This window comes from Dioscorea cayenensis, chromosome 17 (genome assembly GCF_009730915.1).
Source record: "Dioscorea cayenensis subsp. rotundata cultivar TDr96_F1 chromosome 17, TDr96_F1_v2_PseudoChromosome.rev07_lg8_w22 25.fasta, whole genome shotgun sequence".
In the NCBI taxonomy this organism is placed as follows: Eukaryota; Viridiplantae; Streptophyta; class Magnoliopsida; order Dioscoreales; family Dioscoreaceae; genus Dioscorea; species Dioscorea cayenensis.
The window spans coordinates 9173290-9183765 of NC_052487.1; the positions used below are offsets into that span (position 1 = coordinate 9173290).

General features: G+C 42.1%; 1 non-coding gene across 1 annotated transcript; it reads right to left on the reverse strand.

Annotated features, from left to right (window-relative positions):
• Positions 1 to 2937: 2937 nt before the first annotated feature.
• Positions 2938 to 3044, reverse strand: LOC120281570. Its single transcript, XR_005542707.1, has one exon. It is a non-coding gene; the product is annotated as a small nucleolar RNA R71 (small nucleolar RNA).
• Between the last annotated feature and the right edge of the window lie 7432 nt (positions 3045 to 10476).

The window sequence follows — 10476 nt, forward strand, 5'->3', positions numbered from 1 at the left end:
GGTTGGTTGCGATCGCAACGTGTAACGAAAAAGGGACCCTTGTTGACCTCGTTTCTTTGATTTATTATATGCTTTGTTTGGAAATCAAGCTTATTATGCTTGCAAATGCTTAATGTTCATCATTTGTGCTTTTATTTGATTAATATTGTTGATCTTGGTTGGTCACGAGCATGTTAGTTCTTAGGGAATTCGGGGAAAATGGCCGCCCCTTATGCACGATCGTGCTCTTTTAGAAGCATGATCATGCTCTTGTGTTGTTCAGAGCCCTAAGAGGGGAGCACGCTCCTATATTCATGTTGAGCACGGTTTGTGCACTGCTAGCATGACTATGAACCCCTTTAAACTTTCAATCTGTTAACTAAACTGAGTTGTTTTCTTTTGCAAGTCATGCTAAGGAAGCACACATCTACTGGACCATCATGAAAAAGGCTTCGTTGCGAGGATCCCTCTCCCACTACAGATTTGACACATGTATTCCACACTCAGCTGTATCAAGAGTGATTTAGGCATCTCTCCTGATGACGATTTGGCAAGTTGAGGGAGATAGATTGGGAGGTGTTGCATGAGGTCGTGCTGGAGCAGGACATCCAGTAATTACTAAGCACAGGAGCCTAGAGACGACTCTTTCTCATCACCGATAACACCTATGAGCAACTAGAACTCAAGGTGTTACTACTTTTGAGCTGTCTTGTAGGACTGTGAGTATCCACCGCACTGACACCATTCAGTTTTAGGTGTTCGACACTCTACACCGGATGAGTCTTACTAAGTTTTATATTCAGATGGAAATCTATGATGCGGAGTTCATTCGAACTCCTTCATATGATTTTTTATTAATCACCCAACCAATTAAAGAATCTTTAGAGGACACATGGAGGAGACTCAACACCGATCCCAGCTATGACCCTCACTAGTCTAAGGCTACCACTCTCTGCTTCCAACCTTTGAGGTATATTCATTTCATTATCAGCCATACTCTGACAGGCCACAACGATAACACCGACGTCTTTAGTCAATGTGAGTTTGACTTCATACTATCCATGCTTAATTGGTCAACCTACATTTGGGGTACGAGGTGGCTGTATCTATAGCCCACTGATAAGTGCTTGTGTGATAAGAATGCGAAGGGTTCTTTCCTTATGATGAGCATTACTTTTATTAGGTTTTAACGCTAATATGTGTGTATTTATGTTACTTTCATGCATATAGGGTTGTGAAGCCGAATCTTATAGAAAGAAGCAAATGTAGATTGTCAGTGCACAATTTGGAGGAAATCTTGAGAAGGTTCAAACGCAATGACATAAGTCGGGTTCAAGATGCTAGAATGTGTGCCAACCTCCTTGTATTCAAGCTACTTGTATTGTGAACCCTAGGATGTAATTGTTTCTTTAAACCTTTTTATTATGCTTCCATTAATTTATGTATTTATTGAGTTCCAATCTTGAATGCATTGATTGTATGAAAACTCCCTTCGAGTGACACTAGGGTTGAGAGTTCTTATTGGTAACCCTTGTGAGTGAGTGACACACCATGAGAGTTAGATAAAGCTAGATTGAAGAGGGTTGAGAGGGTGAGTCGAGAGGTAGCAGAGCGTCCCCTTTCCCCTCCAGTGTGATTTATTCTATCTCCAATTCCTTGAGTTCTTTGTGGTCATAGTAGAGTGAATGGGCTAAGGGATGACCTTCAGCTGGGGCTTAGTTGTGAGTGCAATGGAGTGAAGCGTTGAAGTAATTTTAGCATCTAGGGCTTAATTGTGACTAGGGATTTTCTGCCTGGACCAAAGTTTTAAGTCTAAATATAGGAAGAGGATTTATCACTTGGAATCCCTAGAACTCATTGCAATTCTATACGAGTGTGAGGTTGAGAGATTGTTCAATTTCTCCTCCGAGACATGTATAGGGTTAAGCATGGTTGACCTTAGATTTGGGACCATGTATTAAAGGATCTCCATGGCTCATTAATACATTAGTTAGGAAGCATATTAGAGGGTTTTTGCACTTGAAACGATTGTCCTAGGTGGATCAATATTCGAGTACCCCATTTATATCGATTGCCTTATCTCTCCTTTACTTGCTCTCTCTCTCTCTCTTGTCTCTCTTACTTTTGTTTGCATTACATCTTATCACACAAATCACTATTCATACTTCGCTAGTTAAGAAACATTTAAGTATTTTTTACTCCATACTCCCTGTGGATACGATACCCACTCACCTGGGATTTTATTACTTTGACAAACCCGTTCACTTGCGGGACATACGCAAGGGGCGTTGTCAAGTTTTTGGCGCCGTTACCGGGGAGTAGGCGTTTAGAGATATTTTGCACTTTGTTTTCTTAGCTATTCATTTATTCATTCTATTTCACATTTTCTATTCTATCATCATTCTGATTTGTTTTCTTTCTTTTTGTGCAGCTCCAAGTTCATGACCCGAGGAAACCCTTCGATATTAATTGAAGGAGACCTTGAGCTCGAACGTACACTTAGAAGAAAAGGGAAAGAACCTTTACAAGAACAGTCTAATTAAGCTGATTTGGAATTTGAATGGTCGGATAATATGGCGGAACAAAATGAGTAACAGAGGACATTATCCGATTATGCCAAAGCTTCAGTATTGGTGACACAATCAAGTATTATGCGTGCCCCAATTACAGCTTATAACTTCGAGCTGAAACCGGCATTCATCCACATGTTGCAGCAATCTGCACAGTTCAATGGTTTAGCCGATGAGGATCCAAACAGTCATATAGAGAACTTTCTCGAGGTGTGTGATATGCTCAAGATAAACGGGGTGATGGATGATGCCATCAAGTTGAGAGCCATCAAGATAAACGGGGAGAGCGAAGCAGTGGCTACACTCATTACCGAGAGCATTAATCACCACATGGGAGGAGATGCTAGAAGCTTTTCTTGCCCGATATTTCCCTCCCGGAAAATCTGCAAAGCTTAGGAATGAGATCTCATCCTTTGTACAGTTGGAATTGGAGTCTCTATTTGAGACGTGGGAAAGGTTCAAGGAGCTCCTGAGAAAGTGCCTGCAACACAGATTTCCGGAGTGGTTGATTGTTCAGACCTTTTACAATGGGTTGAATCCAAGTACAAGGCAACTCTTAGATACGGCGGCAGGAGGTACCTTAGGTAGCAAGACCCCTGGTGAGGCTAGTCAATTAATTGAAGAAATGGGGTTAAATATCTACCAATGGAATGCTAGGGAGAAGAAAAAGATGGCCAAGCTCCATGAGATAGATGCAGTAACTTCATTGGCGGCTAAAGTGGAATCATTGAGTAAGAAGTTAGATGTTCTAACATCGAATAGAATGGCGGCCGTGACTACTTGCACCGGGTGTGGTAGAGGACATGCTCCCTCCGATTGCCCAATCTCCATTGGTGATGCATCTTTAGTTGAGAATGTGGATTTTGTGGGTAATTCAATGAGAAATCAAGAGAATCCATATAGCAACACCTACAATCCGGGTTAGAAGAATCATCCCAATTTCTCGTGGAGTAACCAAGTTCCACAAAAGGCCATGGGGCCAACGGGTTTCCAACAACAAGCCCCAAACATGGAGAATCAAGTTTCCGGTTTGGAGACCTAGATGACCGATTTGGAGAAGGCCTTGACTAGATTCATGCAATCATTGGATACAAGATTTCAATCAGTTGAGGCTACACTTCACAACCACACTACTTCTTTGCACAACCTTGAGAATCAAGTGGGGCAAATTGTGAAGTCTCTATCGGAGAGACCACAATGAAGCTTGTCAAGCAATACCGAGACCAATCCTAGAGAGCATGTGAAGGTGATCACTTTGAGAAGTGGTAGTGAGATTGAAGGCAGGTTTCCGAGTGATAAGCCCAATGAACACGCACCTGAGGTCATAGAGGTTGAAGAGAGAACAAGCAAAGAAAAGGAGGTGGCACTCCCACCTTTCAAGCCAAGAATCCCTTATCCCTCTAGGTTGAAGAATGACCAAGCGGATGAGCAGTACAAGAAGTTCCTGAGCTTGTTCAAGCAACTCCACATTAACATTCCTTTTTTTGAGGCATTGTCTCAAATGCCTAAGTATGCAAAATTCTTGAAGGACTTATTGACTAATAAGAGGAAGTTAGAGGAGAGTGCTTAAGTGATCTTAGATGCTTCTTGCTCGGCGGTTTTGCAAAAGAACATGCCGAACAAGAGGAAAGACCCGGGAAGCTTCATCATTCCGTGCAACATTGGCAATTTAGGTGTAGAAATGGCATTGGCGGACTCAGCGGCCAGTATCAACGTCATGCCATACACCTTCTTTCAGAAGCTAGGCTTGGGCGTGCCTAGGCCCACTCGGATGACTTTGCAATTAGCGGACCGAACGGTGAGACATCTGAGGGGTATTGTCGAAAATGTGCTTGTCAAGGTGGACAAGTACATATTTCCTGTAGATTTTGTGATACTAGCCGTCGATGAGGATACGGATGTACCCTTGATACTAGTGAGGCCATTCTTGCGGACTTCCAAAGCATTGATTGACATGGATGGCGGAGAGCTAACTTTGAGGGTTGGAGATGGCAAGCTCACCTACTACCTTGCTGAAGCCATTCGGCATTCTCTTGATTTCGATGATACTTTGTATTTTCTAGACACTACTGATGAGATTGTTGATGAATATATGCAGGAAATGTTCAATCCGGACCCGTACGAGTGTTTATTTGACCAAGAGGAGGAAAATGAAGAACTAATGATGCTTGGCTCGACGGAAGAAGTACCGTCTACTCCGGGGATCCTAAAGAAGGTGCTCCGAAAGATGAAGAGGGTGAGGAGACGCCACCAGAAATGCTCCAAGGCTATTGGAGATGCACATGAAATGAACAAGTTGGATGAACCATTGCTAGGTGGTCCCAAGCCCGATAACTCCCCCTCTTTCTTCAAGAGACTTTGCTCATCATGCTTTCAAGCCATGGGTAAGAGGGTAACATTCATCTATGAGCCCCCGTGAGGTAAGGAAGAGGTACGTCAAGCTTAGTGACGTAAAACAAGTGCTTCTTGGGAGGCAACCCAAGTGTTTGCTGTTTTCTTAAGTTGTAGTTTAGTTTTGTGCGAATAAAGTGTTGAGTGTTGGTGTCTTGATTTTTAGGTGCTTTTGTTGTGTTTTAATATGGATTTTTAATGTCATCATGTGTTTTCATGTGGATTCGGCGAAGTTTAGGTCGTTGAGCTTATTTTTCATGTTTTCTCTAGTTAAAGTTGCCTTGTAAAGCAAGCTCTGAGTGTATAGTTGTGTTCAGAAATTTTCTACAGTGCTTGCAAAGTTCTCTAAGTGTCCAGAGACAACACACGGTCATGTGAAATTATCGCACGGGAGTGCGTTTTTGTTCAGAGCTCATATAGAAACGGCATAGGGGCGTGGACTCGCCCCTGTGAGCGACCTTGTGATGGTCCACGCCGGTGGGTAATTTTCGCACGGGCGTGCGTCTTCCTACAGAGACTTGGTGAATTATCTCGAGAGCACACAGGGGTGTGGACTCACCCCTGTTAGCGACCCTGTGAAAAACGCACGTGCATGGGACTTTTTTGCACGCCTATGTGGATCTCTGCAGACGAGCTTTCTCCATCCGGAGAAGACACAGGGGCGTGCGGCTGTCTCTGTGAGTTGGGCCTGTGAATGCCCACGCCCGTGCGGAATTTCCGCACGGGCGTGCGAAACGCTTAGCGATTCTTCTTGGTTAGACAGAGAAGCCATAGGGGCATGCAGCTGCCCTTGTGGGTTAGGCGCACGGGCGTAGATAATTTCCGCAAGCCTGCGCGGTTGCATTCAGAGAGGTTGAGGGTTTTCTTGAGAGCCCACAGGGGTGTGTACCTTCCCCTGTGATGCTTTCCTATGCAGGTGCATGGGCGTGGGGAATTTCTGCAGGCCCGTGCTGATGTACAGAACACCAAGAGGCGCGACTCCTTTTAAAATGATCATTGTTTCTTTTCATCCTCACATTCTCCAGTCATCCGAGAGCACTATCATACCTTTTCCTAGCCTCGTAGTGCCAATTTGGAGGGATTTTTGTTTGGTTTTCCGGCCGATTCAAGTTTTTCCCATTTCACATAGTCAGTAAGCCTTATCTTTTGTTTTCTTCGTCAATTCTTGATTTTAATTGATGAAACTGGTGGATAATGCTTCGTCTTTGCAATTAGAATGATTATGCATGTTTAGAATGAAGTTAGAAGTGATCTAACGGTGTATTTTTGGAATTTTGAGGCGCGGCCGTGCATTTTTCACGCCACGTGGATCCACACGGGCGTGTGGAAATCCCACACGACCGTGTTGATTTCTGCAGCATTGCTTAATTAACTGGTTTAATCAATTTTATTTCAAATCTTGCAGCTTATGGCACCTCGGTCTAAGAAGCAAGCCGAGAAATGGCCGTGTGAGTCATCTCCTGAATCCGTGCGCATGAGATTTGCTATTCCCGAGCACCTGGCGTGTTTTGAGCGTTTGTCGAGACTTTGTTTTGGACAGACTCGATTCCTGGACACGAGCATATTAAGAGATCTATAGCAGGGAGATGAGTTCACAGATAAGGTTGATGATCTCGTTTCAGTGGGAGGTTGGAGACAGTTATTGTCGACAAGGGATCCAGCCATTCGTGAGCTTACACTTGACGTCTTATCGTCATTCGAGTTCGATAGATCTTATGTGAGATTTGACAGTTTGGACGCCATTTAGTTCAGAGCATTTGGACATCACCATAGCATGAGCATTGCTCAGTTTTCAGTTCGACTTGGCTTATACGAGGAGACAGTTACAGACACTGAGGAGTATTCCTAGTTACCGACAGATTACCCAGGAGCTTTGACTCCATAGAGATCTTATAGAGCATTGTGTGGTCAGAGTCAGTATGAGCCGAGAGTGTCCAAGGCCACATGCCTTTCCCGACCTGCATACTGATATTTACATGCCATTCTGAGTAGGTCGGTAAATGGCTGTGGTGATAGCACTGGTGTCCTGAGCCGGCAAGAGCTTTTATACCTGTATTCGATGGTTCAGCTCATACCAATTCATCTGGGGCATATCGTCACAAAGTACATCTGACATCAGGGGTAGTATGCGGGATTAGGTGTGATCTTCTCGGACCCCTATATTACGAGACTAGTTTTGGGTATGGGTCTCTTGGACGTGATTCGCGGGGCTGAGAAGACGAGTATACCTGCTCCCCTAAGCCTGGAGACGATGAGATTGATGGGTATGGTCCGCAAGGTTCGAACGGGAGTTTATGCCTTGGTCCTACCGGCTCCAGAGATAGCAGAGGAGGAAGGTTATGATTCCGAGACTTCGCAACCTGTTTCTGAGCCTCCGCCGACACAGATGGAGACCGATGCACCTCCGGTGGTGGAGGACCCACCCCTAGTACACATGTTTTCACCATCTCGAGCCCATGATCGCTTTGAGAGGCTTGAGAATGCTGTGGGGGTGATATGGACAAAGGTCGCTGAGGGCCGAGTAGAGATTGATGAGGTTCTGGCTGCGCAGGCTGCACAGTACATAGAGTTCATGGCACGTTTCTAGAGATCGCAATTTGTACCATACCCAATGGATATACCCATACCCGTACCCGGTCAAAGGTATTACCCTCTTTGACCGGGTACGGGTATGGGTAAGGGCATCACCCTTTAGTTTTTGAGCGGGTACGGGTCGGGTAAGGGTATGCCACTACCCTATCCGTACCCTTACGCTTACCCTTACCCGTTAAAGAGGGTACGGGTAAAACCCGTACTTGTACCCTTACCCTCTCATATATATAATTTTTTATTAAACTAAACATTTACTCACTATTTACTCAATATCTACTTTCATGGTGATTAATTTGAAAATAATACTTCAAATTTTCTCTTAATATATTATTTTAAATTTTATTTAATTTCTATATTTATATTTGATAATATTATCAAAATTGAGTTTTAGATATATATTAAGAATCATAATTAAATTAAAAATAAACAAATATAAAAAATAATGTTATAATAATTTATTCTATAAATTATAAGAATATCCGGAAAAATAAGATACTAATAAAAAATCAATTGGATATAACTTATGAGAATTACTTATAATGTTTTTTATATTCAAAATCTTACTAGATATTTATAAAATTTGAAGCTATATCAAATATAAATAGTAGATATATGAAAAAATTTTAAACAAAAACCAAGATAGTTAAACATGAACAAAACAAAAGGTAGAGTTACCATTGAGTCCTAAATAGACGTCATTTTTATATAATTATATTATTTAAGATAAACAAATATATATCAACTTGTAATTTTGAATTTATAGCCATGTGTTTAAAGATTATAATATAATGTATAATTAATTTATTTTTATTATTATTTAAATTTAATTCGATAATTTAAACAACGGGTAAGCGGGTACCCTGCGGGTATACCCGTACCCTGCGGGTAAGGGTAAGGGTATCATTTTTTTTTACCCTGAAGGGTACGGGTATGGGGTAGGGGTTACGGGTACGGATAAGGGTTTTGGCATACCCTACCCATTGCCATCCCTACACGTTTCATCATGCTACAGTAGATTCTAGAGCGAGATGTCTCCTCATCATTTGTCTTGCAGCCGAGGATCCCTCAGACCCCTCCAGCATCACCATCACCACCTCTACCAGCACCCTTTGACCTAACACCAGCATCAGTAGCAGAGGAGCCAGAGAGCGGTACCGACACTTGATTTCGTTTTTCATTTCTTTACTTTTTACATTTCCTTTTGGACTTGTATACTTAGAAAGGACTTTCCTTCTGAGTTTATATTTTCGTTTTGTTATCTCGAGTTGTATTTATTTCTCTATCTTTTATATACTCGAGCTATTTTTGTTTTATTGAGCTTCACTGAACCCCTTCGTGTATGCGTGCAGATGGTCTTGCCATCATGGGAATTGAGAACTTGTCATAGACACTACCAAGGTGCTTCGGCACTTGACAGTGTGTGCTTCACAATCTGTTGGAACACCACTCTCAACGAATTAGCTCTATCAAATGCAACACTAGAAGTCAGGGGAGTATTGTTTCGATTGCTTCTCCCACATTTATTCTTGATTTATATACATCATGAGTGAGCTTGCATGTGTACATTGGGGACAATGTACAACTTAACTATGGGGGGAGGGGAGTTTCATAGTGCACACATCTCTTTTATATTAGTCTTGATTGTTATACATGCTCACATAGCCAATAGTGGTTTACCTTAGTTGCAATGATTGTATTCATGGGTTTAGGAGGAGAATTTTTAACAATGAATGTCTTCATGCTCTAGTTTTTACTTGAATTTGTAGGAATTTTTGCCCGAATGACACTTGTTGCACTACTCACTCTTTAAACTCTTTTGGAAACTCATGTTCGATGTTAAAGGGCCTAATTATTGTTATTTTTTTTGTTATTTTTGAAAAAAATAGAAAAATGAAAAGAAAGAACAAAATAGTTTTGTTGTTTAGTTGTGCTTGTTGGGTGGAAAGAACTACCACCTATGATGTATGAAGCTACTCTCATAAGTCGGATACTAGTTATGCCCTAATGAGAGAAAGAGCTATCCCATGGGATGTGTGAAAGCTACCACCCCGGTAGAAAGAGCTACCACCTCGAAAGTGTGAAAACCACCTTAGCGGCCGCTTTGGAAAGGGCTACCTTAGAGGATGTGCGAAGCTACTACCCTTTTTGAATTTTTGTTACCTTTTATAGATAAATAAGTCCCTTATATGTAGAACTTTCGGGAGTATACTTTGGGTTGACTTGAGTGAGTTCACACACTTACACGATTTTGGGTTTGTTGTCCTTTTTTATTCAAGTTTTTAGCTAGAGCATTGATTTTTCCTATTTAGTGTTGAAATCTCCCTTACTTGTAGAATGCTCTCTTTGCATGCTTTGGTGAGCCTAAGGCCAAGCACTTCCAATATTTCCTTCATCTATGCATATAATGTTTTAATTTTTGCCTGAGGACAAGCAAAAGCTTAAGTGTGGGAGAGTTTGATAAGTGCTTGTATGATAAGAATACAAAGTGTTCTTTCCTCATGTTGAACATTACATTTATCAAGTTTTAACGCTAATATGTGTTTTCATGCATATAGGGTTGTGAACCCGAATCTTATAGAAAGAAGCCAATGTATATCGTGAGTGCACAATTTGGAGGAAATCCTGAGAAGGTTCAAGCGAGAAGACATAAGTCGGGTTCAAGATGCTAGAATGTGTGCCAACCTCCTTGTATTCAAGCTAGCACAATGATTTGGAGGGGTACAGAGGCAGTCACATTCTAAGTATTCCGGTTTGTGCATGTGTAACAAGATCTCCACCAATGCGGCCGTTCATTGAAGAAGCAAAGAGACCTATGACGTAAACGTGTGCCCGTTTACTTTAACTCGATGAAAGCATGGTTTCGGGAGTGTTTCGGACCGGTACTGTAGCAAAATACTGTAGCAGGTACTGTTTAAGGCCGGCCGAAGAAGGAGTTATCCAGAGA